The sequence below is a fragment of the Rhipicephalus sanguineus genome, chromosome 2 (genome assembly GCF_013339695.2).
Source record: "Rhipicephalus sanguineus isolate Rsan-2018 chromosome 2, BIME_Rsan_1.4, whole genome shotgun sequence".
In the NCBI taxonomy this organism is placed as follows: Eukaryota; Metazoa; Arthropoda; class Arachnida; order Ixodida; family Ixodidae; genus Rhipicephalus; species Rhipicephalus sanguineus.
Genome location: NC_051177.1, coordinates 172,402,767 through 172,413,312, shown reverse-complemented (window position 1 = coordinate 172,413,312; position 10,546 = coordinate 172,402,767). Strand labels below are relative to the sequence as shown.

At 47.8% G+C, this 10,546-nt stretch overlaps 1 non-coding gene across 1 annotated transcript; it reads right to left on the bottom strand.

Moving 5' to 3' along the window:
• Positions 1-5,531: 5,531 nt before the first annotated feature.
• Positions 5,532-5,604, bottom strand: Trnar-ccu (transfer RNA arginine (anticodon CCU)). Its single transcript has one exon. It is a non-coding gene; the product is annotated as a tRNA-Arg (tRNA).
• Between the last annotated feature and the right edge of the window lie 4,942 nt (positions 5,605-10,546).

Below are 10,546 nucleotides of genomic sequence, written 5' to 3'. Positions count from 1 at the left end.
TGCTTCTCGTGCCGGAACACTAGTTTCAGCCGCCTGTTAACCCATTCAGGCACAGCGATTCCAATTGGAATCGTCAATTCTTGAGGCCTGTCAGAGACTGGTAAAAAATGGATTGTTCTTCTGCTAGAACTCATATTTGGCATCTGCTCTACATACGCTGCCAGTCCGGTACGCACAAGAAAGTGAGGCCACGTGTGATCGAAGAAATTATAGTAGCGGTCGCGCTGTTCCCGCAATTCGCTGAGGCAGCTTCTTCTTGCACCGTGTGGACGTATGGCATTTATTTTCGTTCTGTATCGCAACTATGAATTTTGTCTATGAAGTATTATGCTAGCCCATCGAAATAATCTTTCGTAATAAACTAATAAAAAATAATCTACGTAATGTTAAATCATAAATAATTCATAGATTAATTCGGTCACTAATTACTCTTGACTGAAAAGTGCGAGCACAGATTTTTTTTTCATATTTTTGACTACCATGAATACGCGCATCTTAAATTTTAAAAACCACTTGCTTACTTTGCAAAGAAATAATTCGGGGGTGAAAGGTTTTACAGAGGTGCCTACACATCATTTACATTATGAAAGTACCGCTGATACGATATTGCATTCTTCTGTGTCTGCAGACATGATATTCAACACGACTCGCGCGTTTATCACGATATTTTGAGGCTTCGGGTATAATAGCACAGGAACAAATACATGTATGCTGTATACTGAGGGGGCTGACTGCAATATTACCGGCATAGTTTTCTTTATATTGTCGCTTACGTGGAGGAGCTCACTGAGGTCGCAGGCTGCTTTACTGTGGAGCAAGACGATCACACCGGCCTGCTGCCCGTACCTCTATCCGTCGATGTTGGCCCAAGTTTGCTGCCTACGCAGAAGTAAAGCCTTCTGGAGCTTATTCAGTTTCAGGATTGTTTCTCTTCGACGTCCAGAGTTCGTCAAACACCTTTGACGAAACATCGCATCATTACGGATGAAACGGCCAGACCCATACGGCAAAACCCGTACCGAGTAGCTCCGCGGGAATGTGAAGCCATAGAAAGTCAGGTGCGAAAGATGCTTCAGGATGACGTTATTCAGCCGTCGAAGAGTCCTTGGGCATCGCTGGTAGTATTAGTGAAGAAAAAAGACGGCACCTTACGTTTCTGCGTGGAATACCGCAAGCTCAATCAGGTTACCAAAAGAGACGTCTACCCGCTACCTCGTATAGACGATTCCGTCGATCGACTACGGCATGCACGTTATTTCTCGTCGATGGATTTAAGGAGCGGATATTGGCAGATAGAAGTCGACGAAAGAGACCGAGAAAAAAACGCATTCGTGACACCTGATGGCCTTTATGAATTTAAGGTACTTCCTTTCGGCTTGTGCTCCGCACCGGCAACGCTTCAACGGCTCATGGACACTGTACTATCACGCCTCAAGTGGCAAACGTGCCTGGTATATTTGGACGACGTCGTATTTTCTGCGGCATTTCACGAGCACTTGAAGCGACTACACGCGGTATTTCAAGTGACAGGATCTGCTGGACTAACGCTTAAACCAGAAAAGTGTCAATTGGCTTCGAAGAGCTTCTGTTTCTGGGGCATCTTGTCAGCAGTGAAGGCGTGCGGCCTGACCCCGACAAAATAGCTGCCATGGCAAGTTTTCCCGCACCATCTGACAAAAAGGCAGTCAGACGATTTTTAGGAGTGTGCGCCTATTACCGACGCTTCATTCTGAACTTCTCACGCATTGCCTCGCCGTTGACACGCCTCACTAGAGAAGACGTCACATTCGTGTGGGGTGAAGAGCAGCAGGAAGCGTTCAACGAGCTGCGGCAACGCCTCCAATAGCCGCCAGTCCTCGGACACTTTGACGATGACGCTCCGACGACGGTTCACATCGACGCCAGCAATGTCGTATTAGGAGCCATACTCGTGCAGTGACAAGATGGCGCCGAACGAGTAATTGCTTATGCGAGCAGGATCCTTTCCCGCATGGAAGAGAATTATTCCACCACTGAAAAAGAGTGCCTTTGGGTGGTGTGGGCTGTTGTAACGTTTCGCCCATATTTGTACGGCCGCCTGTTTAAAGTTGCCAGCGACCATCATTCCCTTTGTTGGTTGACGAACTTAATAGACTCATCAGGATGATTGGCGCGCTGGAGCCTTAAGCTTCGAGAATTCGAGATGGCTATTGTGTACAAATCAGGGAAGCGACATACGGATGCCGATTGCCTTTCTCGCGCGCCATTTGAACATGCAAGTGCCGAAGGCGACGACGACGCCGCCTTTGTCGGTGTTGTCAACACGACTGCAATCGCACAGCAGCAACGCGACGACCCCGAATTGCAATCCATTATTGGTTTCTTGGAGGGACGCACATCCGCTGTGCCAAAGCTCTTCGCAAGAGGAGTAGCATCATTTTGCTTACGAAACGACGTCCTATATAAGATGAACTTTTCGCCGAATGGAAACACCTACTTACTCGTCGTTCCAACACCGCTCAGGAGATAGGTACTGCAAGCGTGCCACGATGAAGCAACATCCGGTCGTTTGGGCTACATACCAACGCTATGCCAAGTGAGGCAAAAGTACTACTGTCCAAGACTGGCGGCGACCGTTCAACAGTACGTTCGGACTTGCCTTGAATGCCAGCGTAGGAAAGTGCCAGCCGTCAAACCAGCAGGGCTCCTCCATCCTATTGATGTACCGGAAACTTCATTCGCTCAAGTCGGAATGGATCTCCTAGGCCCATTTCGGCTGCGGGACGCGGATGAATAATTGCAGCCACAGACTACGTCACTCGCTACGCCGAAACGAAGGCTCTGGAGAGGGGCACGGCAAGTGAAGCAGCCCGGTTTTTATAGACGCATGGCGCTCCATCTGTAGTAATGACTGACAGGGGAACAGCATTCACAGCCGAGCTGTTACGCGCAGTTTTAAAGCTTAGCGGCACATCTCACCAGCGTACAACGGCATACCATCCACAAACTAATGGCCTGACAGAGCGGCTAAACAAGACACTTGCTGATATGCTCTGCATGTACGTCGATGTGGAGCATAAGAACTGGGACGAGATCTTGCCTTATGTCACTTTCGCGTACAATACGGCACAGCAAGAGACAACACGCATGACACCGTTCCGTCTTCTCCATAGCCGCGAAGCGACAACCATGATCGACGCTATGCTGCCGAATGAAAACGATGCCGTCGAAACGGATGCCGACTACATCACTCAGCTTGCTGAAGAAACCCGACAACTTGCACGCACACTAATTCGTCGCCAGCAGGACTATGACACAAGGCGCTACAATCTACGTCACCTACCAGTGTACTACGAGCCGGAAGAGAGAGTTTGGGTCTGGACCCCAGTTCGCCGTCGTGGCCTCTCAGAAGAGCTATTACGGCGGTACTTTGGGCCGTATAAAGTCATCCGACGTCTTACTGATGTTAACTATGAGGTTGTTCCCGACAGTCCGCATTGCTCAAGGCGTCAAAGGCATGCACCAGAAGTTGTTCACGTGGTTCGTATCAAGCCCTATTTGTCCGAATGAACTCACGGGCTGCCAGTGAGTACAAACCCTGCTGCCGTGACGATGAAGCATCGAGACGATGCTTTCTTGGAAGGGAGGCTGTTGTCACGACTAATAGCCGGCAGGACGACAGAGGACAAAGAAGCGAGCAGCACGAGCTGCAACTCTGGGCTCTCTGAGGAAGACAACGTTGAGGCGTCTGCTCTTGTATTATCTGAATACAGACTTATCTTTCCTCGTCGCAGCGTGGTCCTGTATCTTGTTATTTCCGCGTTGCGACAATATAATATGGACTTTGTTGTCAATTAAAGGCTTTTAATTGTCAGAGTGATACATTCCTTATCTCGGTTGCCCTCTGAGCTTCGTTATCACGCGCAAGCGGAGCTGGCCCGCAGTAGAAGCGGTTCTTGCTTTGAGGCAAGGTTTACGAGGTGGATCGGTATCTTTGTATAAATTTATCAACACGCACGTAGCACGAATAGGCCAGGCACGTCGATACACTGGCGTGCAGAGGGTAGCTCATGGTCCGACGTAACGTCGGCGCTCACGTAACAGCAGAAGCGTACGTTTCATCGTAACGAAGTTCACGTTACTGTGCGATGATGTGCATATGATAAGTAGCGTTCGTCGACGTATTCGAGCAACTCTTCACTATAACTCTCGTAGTCAATGTTTATACATTCCTATAAAAGTGGATAACCAATACTGCAACCAACATGGGTGTTGCCCCGACATGAAGTTATTATAGGGTTTCTTTCCTGCGAAGTTTGAAACAGTGGCGTCTTTCTGTGGTAGAATACTTGACTGCCATGCAGAATGCCTGTGTTCAAATCCAGCTCCAGCCGTATTTCTATTACTTCCTTTGGCTCATCGACAACGCCGTCGACGCCGGCAACGGATATTCCGCCATGTGAGCACTTTAACAATTTGGCGTTGAGATTTCGATAGTCTGTTCTCGCTTTTCTGGGTTGATTTATGGGGAGCTATATCGCACGCGTTCTGTGACAGAACGAAAAAAAAACCGTCACCAGAGGACGAGAGGGAGCCGCACAGCATTGGTCGAGGTTCGTCTGACACTCAGGCGTGAGAATAGCAACCGGAAAAGGCAACGCTGTCATAATTCTGGCAAAGAACAGGCACAGAGCGGAAAGAGGCACCGTTTTGTCCGATAGAACGGATACCAAATGGTCTCCGGACGACTAGGATTGGATCGAAACGTAAGCGGCCGGAGAATCTAATTAGCCTGTTTTGTGTCTGGCTTACTCCAATTCTGCGCCGATAGTTTGCGACATTCGCAAGCATCCCCCCACCACCAAACGAATCGTGAAGTTGCGACACCACCGAGCACCCACTCAAGACACTAGCACAAATTGCTAAAGTGATCGCACTCTTCAGTTTCAAGCTTTGAAAAACAATGTCTTCAAATACTGACGGTCATCTATAATAATTGTATGTTTCTTCATGAGTGGAAAACATTTGTAAATTCCCTCCCTCAGCTCGCCTAACCGCTATTTGCTACATCTCGTCCTCTCGTGACTTTTGTCCTGTTTTAGATAGATAGATAGATAGATAGATAGATAGATAGATAGATAGATAGATAGATAGATAGATAGATAGATAGATAGATAGATAGATAGATAGATAGATAGATAGATAGATAGATAGATAGATAGATAGATAGATAGATAGATAGATAGATAGATAGATAGATAGATAGATAGATAGATAGATAGATAGATAGATAGATAGATAGACGGACGGACGCACAGACAGACAAACAGACAGACAGGCAGACATAAAGATTGATAGATAGATCTGGTTCACCAAATGCTTCACATTAAATAGAGTGAAGCACGTTACGGAAAGTGCTTTTCACTGCCGCGTTTGCTCTCGGTCGCAGTATAACACACAGTGGAGAGGAAATATAGAGACAAAATGAAAACATATATGCTTCTCCTCAAACAAGGAAAATGTAGTGTAAAACCTTTCTGCAAAAAAAAATGTACCCTCAGCGGGACTCGAACCCGCAATCCCCGGTTTAGGAGACCGATGCCTTATCCGTTAGGCCACGAGGGCGATGTTTGGATGGTTCATCTGCGTACTTTGCTGCTTTTACTCTCAGTCGCAGTATAACACACAGTGGAGAGGAAATAGAGAGACAAAATGAAAACATATATGCTTCTCCTCAAACAAGGAAAATGTAGTGTAAAACCTTTTTGCAAAAAATTGTACCCTCGGAAGGACTCGAACCCGCAATCCCCGGTTTAGGAGACCGATGCCTTATCCGTTAGGCCACGAGGGCGATTTCTTTTTTTCTTTATTACCTGCTTTGGTACACAACACATAACACATAAATGAAACCCCACTGATAATAAAATCACCCGATGTACAAAGTACATGTTGTGACTGTGTAGTCAACCAGCATAGTGCTGCAGGGGCGTAGCCAGAAATTTTTTTCGGGGGGGGTTCTACCATACTTTATGTTCGTGCGTGCGTTTGTATGTGTGCGTGCCTATATACGCAAGCAAAACTGAAAAATTTCGGGGGGGGGGGTTGAACCCCCCCAACCCCCCCCCCCCTTGGCTACGCCCCTGTAGTGCTGGTATCGTCAAGTTAAAACTCTGGCAAGGTCACCAGAGGCTCTAGTCTTGAAAGCCACTCGGGTGGCTCCGATTCCGCTTTATGTATTTCTAGGAACCAATGAATGCTTTCCCTGAAATACGCTCGAGCAGGCCGCGCATCCTTATCAAAGTGGTAGCCTGCCATTCGCGATCTCCACAGGGAATGGAGGCCCAGGATCATAATTGCGTCGAAAGGAACGCCATCTTCATTTTCCACGCTCAAAAACCGAATTCCATACGGATCCAGAGGAAATTCTTTTTTCACAGATCGCTGCAGAACATCCCAAAAGTAAACCCCTTCCCAACAATGCAAAAAAACATGATCAATTGTTTCTGGAAGCTTACAAATTAAGCAATGAGTGCCCCATGGCAAAAAGCAACCTTTCATTTCCAAAAAAGCTTTAACTGGCAACGTACCTGAGTGTAGTTTAAAGAAAAAAGTTTTTGTTCCAGGCTGGACATGCATTTTTTTCACTCTTTTTAAAACATTTTTACCTGGGCCTCCACTGTACAATGATCTGTACAAAGGCACTGGGAATACCATGTCACACAAAGCAAAATAAAGCTCTTTTCGCTTGACATTTGAAAGATACTCTGCTGAAAAACGTACGGCAAGAAATTTTACACTGGTCACTATTTCTTTAAAGTAAGCACCGATTCCTCCAGCACACTCTTCCGTTGACACGACATACTCGGGGAGCAGTCTGCTTAGCCGTAATTGACAAAGTGCGGAGGAACGGGTCGGTAATATCTCTAAAAAACAAAAACCGGCTTACAATCATCCGTAAGAACAGGTGACCCAGTCCCAGCCCTCCATCCTTTACCCGACGAAACAAGTTGGTACGACTGCAGCGTTCCCACTCAGAAGCCCAGACAAATACACCGAATATTCTATGGAACTTCTGGACATTTGTACGTGAACAATGCAATACCTGCATTACGTACCAGAGCTTGCTAATAAAAAAAAAGATTGCAAGTGGTGGCTCTGGCAAAGATCGATAAGGCGGCACCTTTCCACTTCTCCGTTTTTTCCCGCGTATCCTTGGCCTGCGCTTTCCAATATTCATCGCTGTCGCGGTAACAGTCGAGCGGGACGCCCAAGTACTTGCCCAGGGTCGTCACCCAAGGCACGTTAGCGAAGTGGTCCGCTTTCGCTGGCCACGATCCGTGCCAGAGCCCAAGGCACTTAGACCAGTTGACGCCACTACCCGTAGCTTGGCTGAAATTCCGAACAATTTCGACACCCTCTGCTATACTACGCTGATCACGCGTGAAAATCGCTACGTCGTCTGCATAGGCTAGCAGCTTCACTTCTGCTGCTTGTAACTTAAAACCAAGGATGCTATTGTTATTAATAATTTTCCTACACAGAGTTTCAATGTACATGCAAAATAACAGAGGACTTAGGGGGCAACCCTGACGTACCGAACGCTGCACGTTAATGGGGGCCCCCAGACTCTTATTTACAATTAACCTCGTCGTGCAGTTTCGATACGCCAGAGCCACTCCCTCACAGATAACGGTACCAAGGTTAACATGATTTAAAACAGAAAACAAAATGCTATGATCGACACAGTCAAAGGCCTTTTCGAGGTCAATCTGAAGGATGGCAGCTCGTTCGTCTAAATAATCACACCATTCGAGTATGCTGCGCGCTTTGTGGATGTTGACAAGAATACACCGTCCTTTGATGCCGCAAGTTTGATGAGGCCCGACGATGTCTTTAATCGCAGTCTGAAGTCTTCGAGCTAGGACCTTCATGTATATCTTATACTCGACGTTAGAAAGAGCTATTGGCCTGTACCCAGAAACGGATCTTAACTTATCTGCGTCGTCAGTCTTTGGAATAAGTACTGTATAGGATGACCTGTATGACGGCGGCAGTGTGTTTAATTTGTACGCCTCATTGAAGATGACTGCGAGGACAGGGCTTAATTCGTTCTTAAACTGTTTATAAAAGGCAGCGGTGAATCCGTCTGGCCCGGGCTATTTTCCGGGGTTTAGCTTCTCTATTGCTACTTCAACTTCAGCAACAGTTATTGCCCGTTGCAAACTTTCTTTTCTTTCCTCGTCCAGGCGGGGTAAAACTGGTAGAAACTCGTTCTTGAATTTTTCCATGTCTACATTATGCAATCCGAATAGCGCCTGATAATACTCAAAAAAAGCTCTTTTGATGCAGTCTGTATCAGTCGATACGGTACCACGCCATTCTATTTCGATAATGTGATTTTTCTCGGCTCGTGCTTTTTCCATGCACAACGCACGTTTCGTTGGCATTTCACCGGCAGCTGTATCCTCGGCCCTTGCCCTCACAAGCGCGCCCCGATAACGCTGTTCGTCTAGTTGCTCTATCGTCTGTTTCACTTTTCTTATATCTTCGATCCATTTACCGGGGGTTCGGCACTCCTGCTTCAGTAACTTATCAAGGAGCGCCTTTAACTCCGCCTCCTTCTTTCGCTCAGCGTGCCGAATACATGTAGCCCTTTCGATTGCTTTTAATTTTAAGGATTCCTTGCATAATTCCCATTGCTGCCAAATATAAAGGTTTTTACTGGGGTCTAATTTGCCGATTTCGTCCATTACGAATAAATTAAATTCTTCGTCCTGCAGTAGTTTACTATTAAATTTCCATAATTCCCAGAAGAATGACCTATTTTCCCTTGACCTTCCAATAGAGCACTGGACCAAGCAATGATCTGAAAAAGAAACGGGGACGACTTCGTATCTGCTACATTCCGGAAGGATGTCGAGAGAAACATAAATACGATCGAGTCTAGCGTGACTAGGGCCTTCAAAGCGAGTGTACTTTATTGCACTCGTACTTTGGAGACTTTCTGCAACATCCTCTAGGTTCCACTTTCCCACAATGCGTGTCAGGTTATCGGTGCTTTTGTCTCTGAAAGTAAGAGTGCTCGTTTTGTCTCGCGCGCTGAGTACACAGTTAAAGTCACCAAGCACTATTAAATTCCTGCCGTCAGCCATTCGTTCTTCTAATCCGAGAAAGAAGAGGGCCCTTTCCTCGACCTTGTTGGGCGCGTATATACACACAATACGCCAATCGACGTTGTTCAGTGAAAAGTCAAGAGAAGCACACCGGCCAGCCGCACACGAAAAATGAGCATTCACCTGAAGCCCAGGCAACTTCTTCACAAAAAGTATGCAGCCAGCCGATGTGCCCACTGCGTGACTAACGACAACATAAAATCTAGACGCGAAACGTTGCACCATGCTGCCGGTCTCTTCTTCACCGTCAAATTTCGTCTCCTGAACTGCCAGGACGTCAACGTCACGTTCCGTTAGAAGTCGGTAAAGCTGGCTTTGCTTTCTCTTCCCTGCCAATCCTCTAACGTTTATAGTGGCGACAGTTAACGGGGAGACAGACGCCATTTTTAACAAAAAGAAAAGAGACCAGCAGCATTGTGCCTACCTGTCGCGTCCAGCACGGGGCTAGACGGCGCCATTGCCGGCGGTTCCGTCCGGCGGAACTGTCGGGACTTGCCCTACGGGCTCCACGTTGCCGGCACGCTTATCGGCCGAAACGTTCGGGCGCGGCCGAAGAGACGGCCGCCGTCCCTGAGCAGTCTTTGCGGGGGGTTCGTCGACTCCCGGCGCTGTTGCTTCAGCACCGTCGTTGCTCGCCTGGGGGTGGGGCCGCTTCGAGGCCGCTGTGGCACTGGTCGGTGTAGGGTCGCCGCTCTTCTCGGGTGGCAACTCGTTGGCACTTTTGAGCTCGCCGCCCTTGGGTGGTGGTGGGCTCGTCGTGGTCTTTACTGTCGCCTCGGATGACCCAGTTGAGTCGCCCGCTGCTCTTTGAAGCGTTGGCGTGACGTCCTTGCGAGCGTCGCCACTTGTAGCCTCTGAGTGAGCTTGCGTTTCCGGCTGCTTGGCCTTCGACCCAGACGAGTCGCCTGATGCCTGGTGGTCCGCCGCAGCATCCGCTTTCGGGGCGTCAGCACCGGAAGGCGCCGACGCGTCCGGTGGCCCTAGCTGTTTTTTAAAGACGATAGTCTTTCTTGGGGAACTTAAACGCAGAAATTTTGGTCTGTCTGTCTGTCTTTCTGTTTGTCGGCACGTCCCTCGATTCAGCCACTCGGCCAAAGTTGAACCACTTGCCCAAGGGCCAGCCGTCTTGAACTGGTATGGCTGTTCATACTTGTGAACGTTGTCGATCAAAAAGTAAATATCATGCATATCTGAGGTGCAACATCACTAGGTAAGTATTAGGTGGCGTGTTCCTTTAATAGAAACTGCATACATACGTAATTTTAAGGACCCTAGTTTCTTAAGCTGCGCTGAAAATGCATAAGAATGGAAGCTTGAGCGAGTTGGTATGCGTTCATCTTTGTTGAAACAGCGCTCACTAGACGACGACGAAGTAAAAGAAGGCACAGGACAGG